Below are 16,254 nucleotides of genomic sequence, written 5' to 3' on the forward strand. Positions count from 1 at the left end.
GGTGAGTTTCTCCTCTGAGTAATTTATTATTCGTTCTAATCTGATACATGATTTTAGATTGTAAATAATTATTTGTGACTTGAGATCAACATGCTTGAGGTAAGAGTGCAGATTGTTGACAACATTTTAGCTTTTCGTGACTTTATCTGATTTTGTACCAGAACAAGTAGTTTTGGATATGCTGTATTCTTAATGTTAATTAAAGGATGTTCCCTCTCAAAATGATTGAATAATTATTTTTGTTCTTTGTAGATTTTTGGTGTGGAAATGTTTTGTGGTTTCCATACTTAGAAACAATTTAAATTTGTAATTTTGAAAAATATATGTTGAAGATGGACACAATTACTGAACTGAAAAAAATAAATAAGCCCAAGTGACATTATACAGTATATAAATGCAGTGCCATTTCCTATGTACAGTATCATCAGGATTTCATTCATTTTATAAGGGAGCACAGAAAACATTGAAACTGGGATACAGCTTTGTAATTATGTTCCATTTTATTTTAAAAAGCTTCAAAATAAGTTTCTTATTAATATATTTTTGCTGCAAATTGAAAGTGGAAGAATTTGCAAAAAAATCCTACTTCTGTAATAACATGAGTAAACATTACAAACACTTGACACCTCTCTCTCCAACTCATTCTACTGCCTCTCAGAAGCAGAAATAGGATTGCAGGTGAGGCTGGGAGGTTAATGGTATTAAACAATATATATTGTTGTGCTTACTCCAATATTCTTTAGATGTCATTACAGGATGAGTTTGGTGAGGGTTTACAGGTCATGATGGTTCATTTGGGATAGCATTGGTCTGGGTCAGTGTTGCATTGATCTCACCTTGTTTATTTGCAGAATTACTGCACATTCCAATACTTAAAATGGACAATACGTAGTGCTTCTTTGATGATGCATTTATCAAGAGGTGACTCACAATGTGGCTGGTTGACTCTTTCTGCCGCTTCACCGGGGGATACCGCCAGAAGCCTATATTGCAGAACAAAATGGATAAAACAGTGTTTGCTTTATTGTGTTATCTAAAAAGAAAAAGAAAAAAGGCCTGAAATTATCACTGTCATCAACAGAAATGTACAAGAAGTCTATAATTCACCGAGACCTTTTCTTCCCCTGTTTGTTGGAAAGGGGGAAAAACATTTGAAGTGGAAAACAAGGTCAAGTTGAAGCCAAATGATGATAAAGTGACATCTTTCAGAAACAATCAGTGGCTGGGGCCTCTGGGATTAGCTGTGTTTTATGGCATTCCACGTCTGCCACGAGTGCTGTAGTTTAGTGGCACTACCCTTGTGTGAACTCTGATGATCCAACTCAGCCACAAATGTAAATTAATGTTACATCTGATGGGGAAATGGTGAAGTACTTCAGCCATACATTACAGAATTTTTCTGTGGCCCACTGGGATCTGTCGATTTTTTTAAATTACTCATGTACAAATATGACTGCCAATGATAAGATAATAAGACATGATGCAAGTTAACTCTGAATGTAAGGCTCATATCTTATGATATAATAGATAATACTAGGAATGATAAGATCATAAGACATGATACAAGTTCCTCAGTATGTAAGACTGTAAGGCCGACACAATACTGAATCTCAGCACAGACATAACAGAATGTGTTATTTATGCAAGAAAAGAAAGGCAGAGACCTTTTCACAATAAAAATTCTGCCAATGACATTTAGGTTAATTTCTGCACACATCAATACATATGCTGTATTTCAATCTTTGCTAAATGTCCCGATATCTTTACTATGTTACAGCACTTTTCTTATAAACACAACTCCTGCACAGCAGCCAGCGCACACATCTCTCAAATAAATTCACATGACAGTTGTGAAACGCTCCTATAATCAGTGACATGGGATGATTTTCCGCTTCTGACAAGCCTTTGTATTGAGTATGATAACAGTTACTTTGTCTTCATCCACTGCTGGAGTATAATATCAATCCGTTTGATGACCCAGCAAACGAAGCCCAGCACTTCTGTATCAATCTTCATACAGTGCTGCCTGTTGTCTAACAAAAAGCCTGAAATGAGATCATTCAATCACTGGGCTGGCTGGCCTTCTGTTTTGCTGAAGTGGTTTTAACTCCCTGTCACTTTCCTTTTTCTCAGTCTCGTATAAAACCAGAGCAGGGACATCTAATTAATGATAAAATCACTGTACCTGATCATAACCTAATTTTAAATGATTTAGGACTCTGCTTCTACTTATTTTTCTGGATGAATATATAAGAAATGCTCCACATAAATGGATTCGGGAGTTAATTTCTCCCGCTCTGCACATATGTGGGTATCTTTATTATACAGAAATATGTCTGCATGTTAATTTGTACATGACCCATCTATCACTAAAGATCATCTTCTTTTAGTCACATTAAAATCAATGAACTACCTGCTGTGCTTGATTGTCTCTTCCTGTTATTTTGTTTCATGCTCCATGTTTTATAATGTGTATGCGTTTAAATTTTGATTGCAAAATGAAGTTGGGAGGCACATGAGAACAATTGATTAAAAAGCGTTTGAACAGTTAGGGGCCAATTAGACAACGAATGAAGAACAAGTCCAAGACGCATCAGGATACTTCACAATTGATTGGAACCATGCTGCTACATTATTATTTTACTAGGATCTGTCCCAAACTATGGTCTTTCAGCACCAAGCTGATAAAAAAACAAAGAATTATTTTAGGAGCTCTTAAGGATTTTCAACAAGATTTGCTTTTTGGTATTTGGTGTAAACACTCATGATCACTTCCTGAATATACTGTATAAGAGTTGACAATTGGGGTATGAACTGTCTGGCTATCTCAAACAATATGGGTGTGTCTTCCAAACTTTAGCACGTGTTAGAATCTTTGGTTACAAACCGCCTTAGCTTTAAGTTTAGTGGTTTAGGGACATATACAGTATCATAAAGTATTGAAGATAAAGACTAGGTTTCCCTGTGGCAAAGACTGGGTTAGTGGTAAATTAGGCTGGATAGTTGTTGTATCCAACAACAGACAACAATTCCAGTCCAGAGATCAACCATGGTGTTACAATGAACTAGATGTCTATCAGTCACTGAAATTGCTGCAGAGTTTGGAGGTTGGTGTTTAGGAAGACAGAGTGTAACAGGTCTCATGAAGGTATGATATGACATCACTCCTCATGCTTTCAAAGAATAGTCAAAGCCCCTTTGAAAAGAGCTGCCCATTTGGAAAAAGTCTAGATGATCTAAATGAACTAGATAAATGGTACATTTGGTCAAGTCTCTAGAGCACCAGTTTCCTTAGAAACTGTGCACCAGCACAGTTTCCTAAGAGCAACACATCATCCTCTTGTAAATTGAAATGCCCTAATATTTTTTTCCATCCATTCACTCAATATAAGAGAGAACATGGAAAAAAATATTTAAATCACATGACTAAAACTATAAAAATAATCTTTTAGAGCAATGCAGTCCATGCAGAGAAGAAAGTGGAACAAAAAAACAACAGTTAAAGTAATCTTCTTTTTGTCAACTCATGAACTTCATGTGTGGTACTCAAAACCCTTCATCCAGGGATCTAGCAAAAAAAAACTGAAAAAGAACTAAAGAATACTTGTACATTCCAAAACATGGTAAAGACGCCATTCTCCATTTTTGAAAAATATTATTTATTTTCTTCTTCATGAACACAGAAGACAAACAAGACAGCCACCTGATCAGAACAAACCACAGCCTAGATTTTATACAGGTCCTTGATACAGCAAATAATTCAAAATGAACTGCAGCAGCTGTGCTCATTTTAAGAAACTGAATGGGAAAGCACCACAGTAATTACTAATCTCTAATCAAACATTCAATTCTCAAATACTCAAGAAACACTGGAGAGATAACTCAGACATTAATATATAATGTTGAAATTTCTGAACTCATGTAGTTATGTTATGTTTAAGAGATACTGCAAAAATTTTCTGAGAAGATAAAATAGACAATAGTACAGTATGTAAGAGGAAATACAAGAACGTTCAATGTTAACAGTTTACTTTAAGCTTTATGAAATCCTGCTCTCAGTGGCATACTGAGAGCTAGTGGGTATTTGAAGAGATACTCAATGAAATACAATCAAGTCTATACTGTGTTACATCTCTTTAAATCCTTTGCATCTCCTGTGGGTCAGTACAGATCTATAGTTGTTGTGCTGATGAAAAACAAAAGACGAGTTTTTGCAATGTCACCAATTTTTTTAAATCGGCAAAATACCAGCAATTCAATTAAACTCATAAACTCTCTACCCATAGTTCTCCGGGATAAGCAGCACCATTTAATAGTGAATGCGGATGAGTCTTTCCTGTCCTCGTGAAATATTGTTCAATCAACAGGCAAAGTTTTCCTTGTCAGTTTTGATATATCCGATCATAGCTGTAGGTTGTTTTGCGATGTCCAATGTTCTGTGAAGATGGGCTTTTCATATTCTTTATTGTTTCTTTCTGACAAAATGTTGTCTGGATTTTTGCAGTTTTGTGAAATAGAAGCATGGTGTGAAGGAGAAAAAGGCAAAATATATTTAACCCCTTTAATTCCAAGTTATCCTCTCAGGCACTGCAGATTTAACAGCCACACTTTTAGTGCAGGAATCAGAAAAATCATAATTGGTTCTTCTAAAACGCTGAGCACTAAACAAAAAAACTGTTTCTCATCTTGTGGACTTAAAATCATTTTTCCATTCATATTGATAATAACTGAAAAACACTTATGAAGTAAACTATACATTGTGCAGACATTCCTAGAACATTTCAGAAGTGAAATTAAATCAGACATACTGTATACTGGCTTCATGTTGCCCAGCTCTGAAAGTATTAATAGAAAACAGTAGACCATTTGCTTTTCATTTGCACAGTAACCAGAAACTATAATATATAATACACTAAGAGGAACAAAGATACACTAAGTAAATAAAATAGGACACATTATCTATGCATGTCCATTTTGGTACAAAAATCAAATCCCTCACAAATTAAAGACATTATTCATTTTGCATACTACATACTGTAAACCAAATATTTTAGTGCCAATACTGCACTAAAAAGCAAATATAAAAAACAAAAAATGATAAACATTTTTCTTGTATACAGGCACATTTTAAAGTGTTGATTAAAAGAGAGAAGAGTCTATGGTCTCATAAGAGAGAAACAGTCATTTTATTTTACTTTAATCTCAGCATGATAAAATGTTTAAAATATGGCTTTAGAATACAGTGGAGCATCTGCTGAGATAATGAAATACCAGCACTGTTACCATTTATACTTTTATTTCTAGTAGAGAAAAATCAGTGTGGAACGTGAAAACGAGAATAAAACAATAATCAGCTGTTGGATTGATAAAATAAAATTATATTGTGTTGCCTCTATATTTGATAACTGATTATTTTTGGTTATCATGGAAAACTAGGAACTTACTGTACATACAGTATAATCTAACAAATTGTATCTGCAGCTTTTTAAATTTTTAATTGACCAAAAAGATCTTGAGAAAACAGCTTTGTCAGAGTTTAAACTTTGCACTACAATATATGTTGAAACAGCAGATACGGACAGAACATTCTAACACAGACATTGTGCAACCTGACATACTGTACAGTATTTCAGCTGCTGTTTTACAATCAGAACTATGTAAAATTACATTATATATTATGTGTACTGTAAATAATGTTAATCTACACCTAAAATGGTGCAAAGTGCTTCATAAACATCTATGTACGTCACAGCTATCTCTCACATTCCATTTTCCTTTGTATCATTATTTATAGTACATCAGCTGTGTATTACAGTATGTGTAAAGGCACAATGTAATTTTTTTAAATTCTCCTTTAAAGTACCATATTCAGAATAGAAGGTATGTGTTTTCATTTCATACAGTAGCTGCTTTTTGAAAATTAACTCCCTAAAGTTTTAAAATGGGAATGTGTTTTTATGATACCTATATACACATACAGTACCTATCTACAGTACATACACGTATTTAAAGAGGCAGATCTGTCTGCATGTGACTATGCAGACAGTAGAGACAAATAAATGAAAAACTACCTAGGAAACAATATTAACTTTCTCAACCATGGAAGAAATCTGTAATCAATCTATCTGTAATTATTCACTATATTGAATTACAAATCTAAAATTAATTTGAATTGATTCACAATATAACCTGCATAAAATGAAAAATAATAATAATACATTTAGTACTGGAATGATATTGATCATATTGAAAATACAGTATAAACTGCTTTACAGTACATGAAGAATTATTCTCAAGTGTATAGAAATCTAAAGTAAAGTACGTGTCAGAATTTTGTTTATATTTATTTTTTAATTCAGAATTAATTTATGCAACATGCGAGTATGGGGAACAAGGAAAGGGAAAAGATTAATTAGGAATGTAAGCACAAATACAGTACTAAACTGTCTGCGTTACCAAGTGAAATATAAAAAGTCATAATTTATATCAGACACAGACTTTTAAATATCCCCCCCAGTATATGAATCAGGTGATTGTCATTAGTGCCTGCTGTTTGTCTTCCTAAAACAGAAGTGCATAGCAATGCTTTTCTTGGAAGTAAAAGTCTTGACTGAGACACTGAGAGAACATGAGTACTGTAATGACTTATACAGTACAGGCAATGAAGACATTTTTTGAGACTCCACATACTGTATGACCCGTCTGAATGCTTTGAGAAGATATCTAAAGTCTCAAAACTGTTTTATATATATTTGCTTTCTTTTATCTTTGGGTTTGGAAACAGTGCTACAGAGCAAAAAGACTTGAAGATCCCCCTGTGAATATGCCAGCATTCTAGTTAACATCCTCTCTCTTGCTTTCTTGTACAACACACTTTTAGTCAGAATCTGCATCAGGCTGTGTTGTGAAAGCTAAACAATTTTGCCTTCTCTTTCAGTTTCCTATTATTGCTGTACCATTTAGCTAAAATAGCAGACAATTCTTGTGGGATTTTTCTTTTATTTTTGTGTATGTGTGCTTTAGCTTTAGCTGAACATTTTGCTTTGAAACTCCTAGATTTAACATTGTGGTATTGGCTCATTTTTCATATCTATTGTTACCTTGTCAGGATGTCATAGCTGGTACACCAAGCTGTTAGATCAGTACAAATGTATAAATCATCTCACAGCTGACACATTCATTTAATTTATGTGGTCCTACTGCGCCAGTGTGCTTATTAATTGAAAAATCCTCTGTTTACAGACTGGGACTTTTTTTGTATTAACATGGATATTCCATATGATTTCCCCGAGCAGCCTGTTGACTGCCTGCTTGGCACTTTGTCATTTATCATCATATGTTATATTTGTCAATCTGGTGAGCTCTTTGAATAAAAAGTCTTCAAGAAAATTACTTTGCATAAAAAACTGGGATTGGTAGCTTATATGCAGTCCTGGTTCCACCCCTGGAGTCTGTGTTATTGTTTTTCATCTGTGAAATAAAGTAACAGGTACTTAATGTACCAAAAACAATTTGTACAGACATTATTTTACCAATTGAAAGTGCGTATGCCTCACTGAGGTCTCCCTTATCTAACTGTGGCTAATACATTTTCATGCTGTGCTCTGATGGCTTCATTTTACAGTTGAGGAGATCATCGGCTCCACGCTGAGCTAGAAATGGGACCCTAGTCACTTTGGTCCATAGAGTGTGCGTAGGTAAGTGTGCAGAACAAATGCTGAAAAGTCTTTAAAAAGTTAAAATCTTTTTTTTGTCTCTCTCTGCTTATTTTACAACCAAGGCATAAAGCATGATTTCTTTGTGTGTGCATTGTCCTTCTTTTTGTTTTATGCTATTATAATGTATTTGAAATTCCAAAACTAAATCTTGATAATGACCTTCACACCCTACACTTATTGCTTTAAACAGGACATTTGGAATTTTTGTGCTTGGATTGAAAATTATAAATTATTATATTTTGGATGAGCAAAATCTAATGATGTTACACACTCTTTGCATTTACTTAACACCAAAACAGTTAAATATAGGCTGTGGGTTTTGAACCCATGACTAATGACCAGTTTAGAAGGAGTTTTTGTTTTGGAAGGTCAGACCTTGTGAAAAGGCAATTATACCCAAGTGAAAGTGTGTCAAAATCAAAACTGTCACAGTAACTCAAAATAATACTGTTGGCTTTAATTTTTAATTTGATTTGCAGACTAACAATCGCCAGTGGTCTCAGAATCTGTCTGTCTGATTTACAGCACAGTCCAGCTCTGCAAAGAATCCAATTCAAATTAACAAAGAGAAAGTAATTTACAAAGGTAAAAAATAAACTTGAAGAAACAGTGACACAAACTAAAAAAGGCAATATAAATACAGCTATGACAGTGAGGCTGCCTGCTCCATGAAATTAATCTAGTTCATCAGTGGTTTGTGAGTATAAGAGTGAGGAATTCTATGTCAAAATAGTAGCAGATTTTAGGTCAGAGATGTGGTAGCGTTCTTCCTTCTGTTGTTAAAATATTGTTGTCATTTGTAGATGACAGCTAGTTTGGTTTTCTTTGCGAATTTGTATAAATTTCATGAAGAAAGACAGGAAAACTCTTTAAATTGGACCTTTAATTTAGACTGATTTATGTGCAGAGATCCCCTGAGCCAATAAACCTAATAATGGAGAACCTCCAAAGACATCAAGGACATTTTCAGAGAGATATTTTGAAAGCCTGAGATGTAGAAGATATTCTTCAATGAAACCTTTATAATCAATACAGAAGTATGTTTTGCAAATTCTAGGTTTAAAATAGTTGTAATAACCAGGAGCATGAGTTTGACATTGCAAGACAGATTAAGTGCATCCGGTTAGTGTGTGTGGAGTACTGTATATGAGGGTTATTCATACAAAAAAAACAGTAATGGAGATTGTTTCCAGAAAAGTATAAAACGATGTAGGTTTGGTACCTACATATTTCTGGAAAAAAAAGACCAAAATACTATCATTTATAACAGAAAATATTTGCTTTAAACCAGAGATTATAATCTGTATAACATTTATTGTAATAATTTCCTCCTACACAGATAACAAGACACTGTATACAGCAGATTATTTCACAGAAAATCCTACAGGATTGCAAAGTTAAAACCTTATAGTTCCCTGCAAGTAACTGGCAGATCACCTTGAGGAATCTTTTATCTTCATTTCCCTAAGGAGTTTTGCTGTGTGTCTGAAGGAATCCACAAGAATTGTGCCACTGAAAATCTTGCAGGATTTTCTTTTATAATAGGTGTCTTAGTAGCAGGGCGCTAGAATGTAGTAAACAGTGTCACTTATGAAGCACAACAAGGCTCTTGTACAATTATCCAGTCATCACTGAGGCTTTCACTAAGTCATTAACAAATTGTCATGCTTGCACATCAGAACTTTTATGAAGCCTAACGCTTTTTTGAATTAGTGAATGATGCTCAGTTTCATTTTCTTCCCAATTTAGTTATCGAAAGAACAAGTCTATCCAGTTTCAGCACTCCGTCTACTGAGATTTTCTTTACTTGAAAAACAAACCTGAGAAGCTAATGTTACATGCAATCATTCAATCATCCACCCATTTTCATTAAAAATACAGGATTGTGGTAAGCCATGGCTTAACCTGGCACAAGGTAAGATATGCCCATGACAGAATACCAGTCCATTACAGCTCTCCAAACTGTCACACCATAATGCCTCTGCATGCAATGATTTAACTGTAAAATATTAAGTGCTTAGATGTACCGCTATAAAAAGAAAAGAAGCCATTTAATCATTTAAATCACTTGATGCAATATTAAAATATTGGACTAAAAACATATAATGTACAAATGAAAGCTACAATATATAACAGCACAGAAATTACTGTAATAAGCCTGTATTCTAGCCTAAAAGCTCATCAATCTGGTACTTTTCCCCAGTTACCACTGTGCTGACTATGAGAGAAGATGTCTCCACCTTGGATGGGATGTTACAATTCAAAAGTGGATTTTAAACAGGTGACCCTTGAGAAGTCATAAGTTTACAAGATCTACAGATGTTTCTAAGCATGCAGGTGCAAGAGAAGAGAATGAGCAGCATAAGGGGCAGGACAGTACAAAGAATTGTTTTCTATTCTCCCTGGTCATACTCCAATTAAAATATTGCTGCATCAGTAGTTGAGTTAAATATTGGGTCCCTTCTGCAGCAATGAACTCTGTTGAGTTTTACTGTTAAGCAGAACCCTTTGTTGATCCAGTTTTGCAGGTACTTTATTTGACATGTATTTGATTTGACTTGGACCCTTTAATTGACTTGAATACCTGTTTGAAGACAGTCAGCTAAAACTAACGGGGATCATTCTGGTTCAAAGGTATACGAGTTATAGTCGCAGTTAAGAGCCTATAAATTATTCATTTTCAACCAAGGCCTAATTAAGCATGGTCAAGTTTGATTTGTAGCTCGTTTATTAAATTAAGGATAGAGAGGAGAACATTAATTTAGTCTTCAGATTAAATTAATTGGTTATTGTAAAGGCTAATGTACAGCCTTTAACTATAAGTTCTATTTCAGTGTTTCCCAGGCCCTGACCTCAGAAAACCAGATTTTAAATTATATATTAAATACACTACAAGCATGCATTTTTCTTTAGTTTCCTTAGTGAGAAGGTAAGAAATAGTTTTCAAACCAAACCGTTTCTTTTCTGTTCTGTTTTGTTAGTTGTGTTATTCATTCTATAGAACCCGATTTCTTAGAAATGAAGCTCCCATTGCCCATCATATCAAGTCATTACAGCATCTCTGTCTTATTCTGGTTACCTGTGGAGTGCTATCAGTACCCTGCTGCTGTTTCCATAAGCAAAGGCACACACAGTAACATCAGCTAGAAGCGGCAGGGAAAGATTAGTCTAGGGTCTCTTAATGGCTGGAGTTCTCATTTAGTCACTCAAGCTACTCTCCCATTACTCTGAGAAAGAGAGAAGTCAGATTTGAAACACTAAAAAAAGTTTTGCCATAGATTCAGTCAGTGATTCATTTTCTATTCTATGCCTACTTCTTTCATTGAGTAAAAGAACAGTTTCACTGAATTAGATTTCTTTGCTTGCCTTTTTTAGTTGTTAAATAAATTAATAAACTTTAGAAAATCGCCTTGAAATACATACATAAAAAATGAAATGTTTCACTTATTTGCCAGTAGGTTAGTTGATAACAGTTTATTTTAAGAACTACCTACTGTGCAGCAAGATTAAGATTAGTATTGGTGATGAGTCTCTCATATGGAAGTAATAAGTACACATTAGTGATCAAAATAATTTTCCCAGTCCTTAAGAAAGTCTAGATATTTAAAATACCATTGGATCTCAGAAACATGGCTAACTATTGTAAAATTATATGGCACAAGAAGATTCCTGAGAAACATTAATGCTAATAGAAGCATATATATGTTTATATTGAAAAGTGTTAAGCGTGAGCAGGAAAGTATTATTAAAGAACTCAAATTACCTGTACAGTGAACTTTTTTGTCTTTGAGTTTGTTTAAGGTTGACTACAGTATATTTAATTTCACTACAATAAAGAGCTTATTATGCAAAATATACAATTTTATAACATAAGATTTTAAACTTCTTTCATGAATTTAAATTGGAGTTTGTTCATCTTTGTTCATTGCAGCAAATAATAAATTAATGCTTAAAATGCATGGAGAATGCAGAGATATCGAAAGCGTTAGAAAAGTGTACAATTGTTCATATACTGTACTGTATCAAAGGTTAAGAACAAAACATGTTTTAAAAATGGCATTCTGTGTAGTATGAACATAATCAATGTAAAGGAACAAGTAAAGGTTCATTCCATGCTGAAAAGTGAAGAAAAAAACAAGTTTCGGCTGTGGAGCCTTCTTTGGATGCCTTCTTCACACCCGAACAAGACTCCACAGCTGAAACATTGTGTTTTTTTCTCTTTTCAGCATGGAATAAACCTTTGCTTGTTGCTTTGCTGATGCAACTCCCTATATGAACTATCATCTATGTAGCATCTTTTAAATCATAACTCAGTATCCCTAAATCTATTAACTGCAGTCAATGAAATTATCATTAATGAACATCAGTTTATTATTTGTATAGATAATGCAGTTTACAACACTAGAAAATGTGAGAAAACCTTACATTTTGTAAGATAAAAAATACGATGACACTACAGTATACAATATACTGTAAATATGACATATTTTGAACCCAGGAAATATAAAAATGAGGAATGACATATGCGGTACATACATAGATAAATACTGAAGTCCTCTGATGGAGTAGCATTGTGCACTGTAAATGCTTTGACTTATAACAGAGAAGGATTGAACATTTCATTATACCCACACTCCATGACTGTAATTCTTGTGTTTTTCTTCAGCGCACATATTGGCTGGTACATTTCTCCACTGCTTCCATAATGTGCCTGTGTTTTTCATGTCTCATGGGATTTGAGTGTATTTTTCACTCTGAGTGGATGTAGTTTACATGAGTGTGAGCCATATGCAATGCAAAACAGGAGCCATCTTTTCACCATTCCCATGTTTGGATTTCTGATCAGGCTCAAGTTGTGGGCAATGATTCCTGATCAACTGAAACCAAAAATACTATGAATATTCCTTTTTAATACTTCTGCTTTATGAAATGCTGTTTTGTCTTATATTGATTGACCAGTCTCATTTTTCCTATAATGTCCTTAAATCATCTGTAGACATTCACTGAAAAAAATATTAAAATAATTTAAGTGGACTGATTTTAAAATTTATGATTAATGATTCTTTTGATCTCTTAATTTTCCTATGTCAATCTCTTCTGCTGTATTCACGACATGATTATTTACAGTATCTGTTCTTTGTAATTTTCAAAAAGAAGTAAATGGCTATCCCATGCCTCAATAAAACAAATACCATGCAGCATCATGGTGGTTAGAAAGCACTGCTTTCTCATTGCTCCAGAGTCCTTGATTTGATTCTGTCTTGGGCCTGCCTGAATGGTGTTTTCCATTGTTTTTTCCTGTATTTGTGAGGATTTTCTCTAGGTGCTGCAGTTTCCTCCCACCTCCCAAAAGCATGTAGGTTACATTTGATTGGCTACTCTGTCACTTTGTAGGAGTGGTTTAATTCTTCGGGGTTTTCTTACTCAGTGCAATTGGGACTATAGAGAAACAGAAACTAAACTGCATCTCTCATTTGTAGTTTCTTTGATATGATTCAGAGGTTACTGGGCAAGGTTACACATAGGTGACAGAAGACTAGATATATGCTGAAGCTATAAAACTACACTTCATCCAATTATTCCACAGATAAAGCTACTTCTGTAAAATCCCAGAAAGTAGCTTTATATGAGAAACAATAATAAAAACAGAATAAAAACAACAGTATTTGTAACTATCCTAACTGTAAGGATAATTCGCTGCTTGATTTATTTTATGTTTGCTGTCAAAACAAAAGCATTTTTGAGCCGCTAATTTACCTTAAAAAGTCCTGGATTGTGCTTATGATGTGCACTGCTTTTGCTTGCTTTTACTTATTACATCATGTCTGTATCCTAGAATTGCTAGTAATTTTTAATTAAAATAAAAAATACTGGAATCTGAAATGCACTAGTACAGAGTAATTTATTTATAAGAATGTGTCTAGAAATTGTGACATCCCCAGTATGGCTCAGTCAAGGGGCGAATGAGGGCTAACATATGAGCCAGGGTTTAACGGACAGAAATTCACATACAACTACATGTAGGATGACTGAAAATGGTTGGAAGTAGAAAAAACACACAGGGGTTGGTGAAAACAACTAACTACACTATTCTATAACCCAATTACCCGCTAAACTTGTCTCCTGAGAAAAGGATGGCCAAAGAAGTCTTCCGCAAGATATCTTTTTTACTCTATACTAAACTAAGCTACAAACGGAAAACAAAAAAAAAACACAGGTGCCACAACAATCCCAACCCCTCTTCTTCTTACACCCTCTCAGGGTGAGCAAGGTCCTTAAACCCAACTGCTCCAGGGGCTGACCCTGCACTTTGACCCCAAGCTTCTCTCCCTGTCTGTATGTCTCACGGAGAGTCGGGGTAAACGAAAAAACAAATTCCTTATATAAAAAATTGTATATGGCCAATAAAGTGATCTTAACTTTAAATGAGCTGAATGGATTTTGGAACTTGTCCCTTTCTTTATGTCATTATTATTTGTTGGGTAAGAATAACTTGGTAACAATTCTGAATATTGTCTTTAGATTATGCATCATATTATTGATTGTAATATATCTTGTATATATCTTGTAATATTGATATATTTAGACTAAATATAAAATGACCTTGTGTTATATATTCCTTTTTCCTAGAAAGCTTATTTCTAAACATACATACATATATATATATATTTATAACACAAAATAAGGATAAAATTAAACATAAAGATTCAATGTATAAGAAAAATTCAAGATATATCTTTAGAACAGGAAATATTAGAAAGTAGCAGAAAAGATCATATTTAAGTGAAAAAAAATGTCAATACTTTAGCAAACAGATTTTCATCTCTACCTGTGTCTAGAAGGAAGCTAAAAATGCATGTCGGAAATCTTATTGAGATGCATTGGTATGAACTATTCATCACTTTTGAGGAAATTCAAAAAGATATAACAAAAGACATAGTGACAAAAGACATGAGAATTTAAAATGGATGAACCTCACATTATCACAGAACACTGCTCCAAATAAATTGAGAAAGAAGGGGTACATATGAATGTATGTACAGTAAGTTTTATGCTTCAAAATGCTCATGTTTATGTGGAGATACTTGTGTCACGTCAATGAAAGACATCTGCAGCTAATGGGAACCAGGGAAAAAGTACAGGAACTCACCAGGAAACTGAAAGAAAATTGTTTGATGTTCACTGTTCGATGCATTCTCCATAGACTCCACAGTATTGTTTATTCCTTACAGAAATTAACTTCCTCTTCATGTTTCCATAGTGACCTCCAGGAGACTATTCCCTCAGTGCTCAGTGTTCCTTAGCTCAATCTAATGTAAGTATTTAAATCACACCTTTAGGACAATAACTTTTTCGACTCAGCTCCAGCCCATATGTGCTCAGCTGAAATGGTTCCATGTATGCTATTAGATGTTAAGTACCATTGTTTTCAGCTCACCAGTCTGTAAAGAAACTGATTGCAATGGGACTATATGTTGCTTTTACAGCATCTCTACATAAGACTCTTCTGGCTTGAACTTAATAGGCCTTAAATGTGCTCGGACTAATTTGAAATATCAAGGAAACTAATAATTAGTATGACATACCCCAGTACCAGCTATGAAAGCAGCAAACTTAAGAACTGAAGAGGAGATCTCTGAATTTGGACTGTCAGAAAGTGATGGCTTAATTACACACTTTGGAGCACATCTCGATACTAGTGACTTAGTCTTATTTTTGATAAATGTACTGTAGAGAAATAGCAACAGTAGAAATGTTCTGAGGCTCCTGCTCTGGACAAAAGCTGTTATCCTTAGGAGGTAATCCGTGATGAGGAAAACGTGGGAGGTGTAAGGAAAAGGTGTCATTATAAACATGAGAGGGATTTGATTTCATTCCCCATAGAGAGCACCTTGCTTAAGTTGCCTGGTCTAAATCACAAAATACTGTCTTTCAAGTCATAATTTTTCTATTACATTTAACAGATCGGAACATGGTCTGTAAAGCCAGTTCATACTTCCAGCTGGGGTAATAATTGCTGTGAAATTGTGTTATGGACAGCTTAAAGGTAAGGACGCGGATGGGGGATTCAGCTGCTGAGACTCCTGTTTTCCACCCTGTCAGTTTTTTTTTCTAGCTATGGATTTGTTGTCATCGGCTCCTGACGATCTTGCTGACACCCCTGTCAGAAAATGAATTTTTCACTCCTCACTTGATTGACTCCATTTGTGGGGTGTAACTCTATCAGAAAATGCCACTCTCAAGCTTGCTCACTCATCTGTTAGTGCTTCCCTTTGAGGCTGAGAGAAAGAGCGAAACCAATGCCGTATAAGGAATGATCATTTGCCTATATTGGATAAAGAGATTGCAGTAGACAAATTACATACTTTCAAACTAAAGGTCCTAATACCAGTCATTTATCTCTAACGTTAGTGAAATACAGACAGCACAACATTAGCATTTATTTTTACTCTAAATATACCTACATTTAACACAATTCTAACAGGCCCTTCAAAAACAAGTACTTGAAAGCTGTTTACAATTGAGTGATGCCAAA

The 16,254-nt window shown here is 34.4% G+C and overlaps 1 long non-coding RNA gene across 2 annotated transcripts in view; it reads right to left on the reverse strand.

The window, feature by feature from the left end:
* Nucleotides 1–674: 674 nt before the first annotated feature.
* The window catches only part of LOC148651225 (uncharacterized), a 344,130-nt gene continuing 328,550 nt past the window's right edge, over nt 675–16,254 (reverse strand). For both annotated transcript variants that reach the window (XR_015925526.1, XR_015925527.1), the window contains one exon: nt 675–983. This is a non-coding gene — a long non-coding RNA (uncharacterized LOC148651225). The remainder of the gene's footprint in view (nt 984–16,254) is intronic.

The sequence above is a fragment of the Lepisosteus platostomus genome, chromosome 12, assembly GCF_059453375.1.
Source record: "Lepisosteus platostomus isolate fLepPlt1 chromosome 12, fLepPlt1.hap1, whole genome shotgun sequence".
Taxonomy (NCBI): domain Eukaryota; kingdom Metazoa; phylum Chordata; class Actinopteri; order Semionotiformes; family Lepisosteidae; genus Lepisosteus; species Lepisosteus platostomus.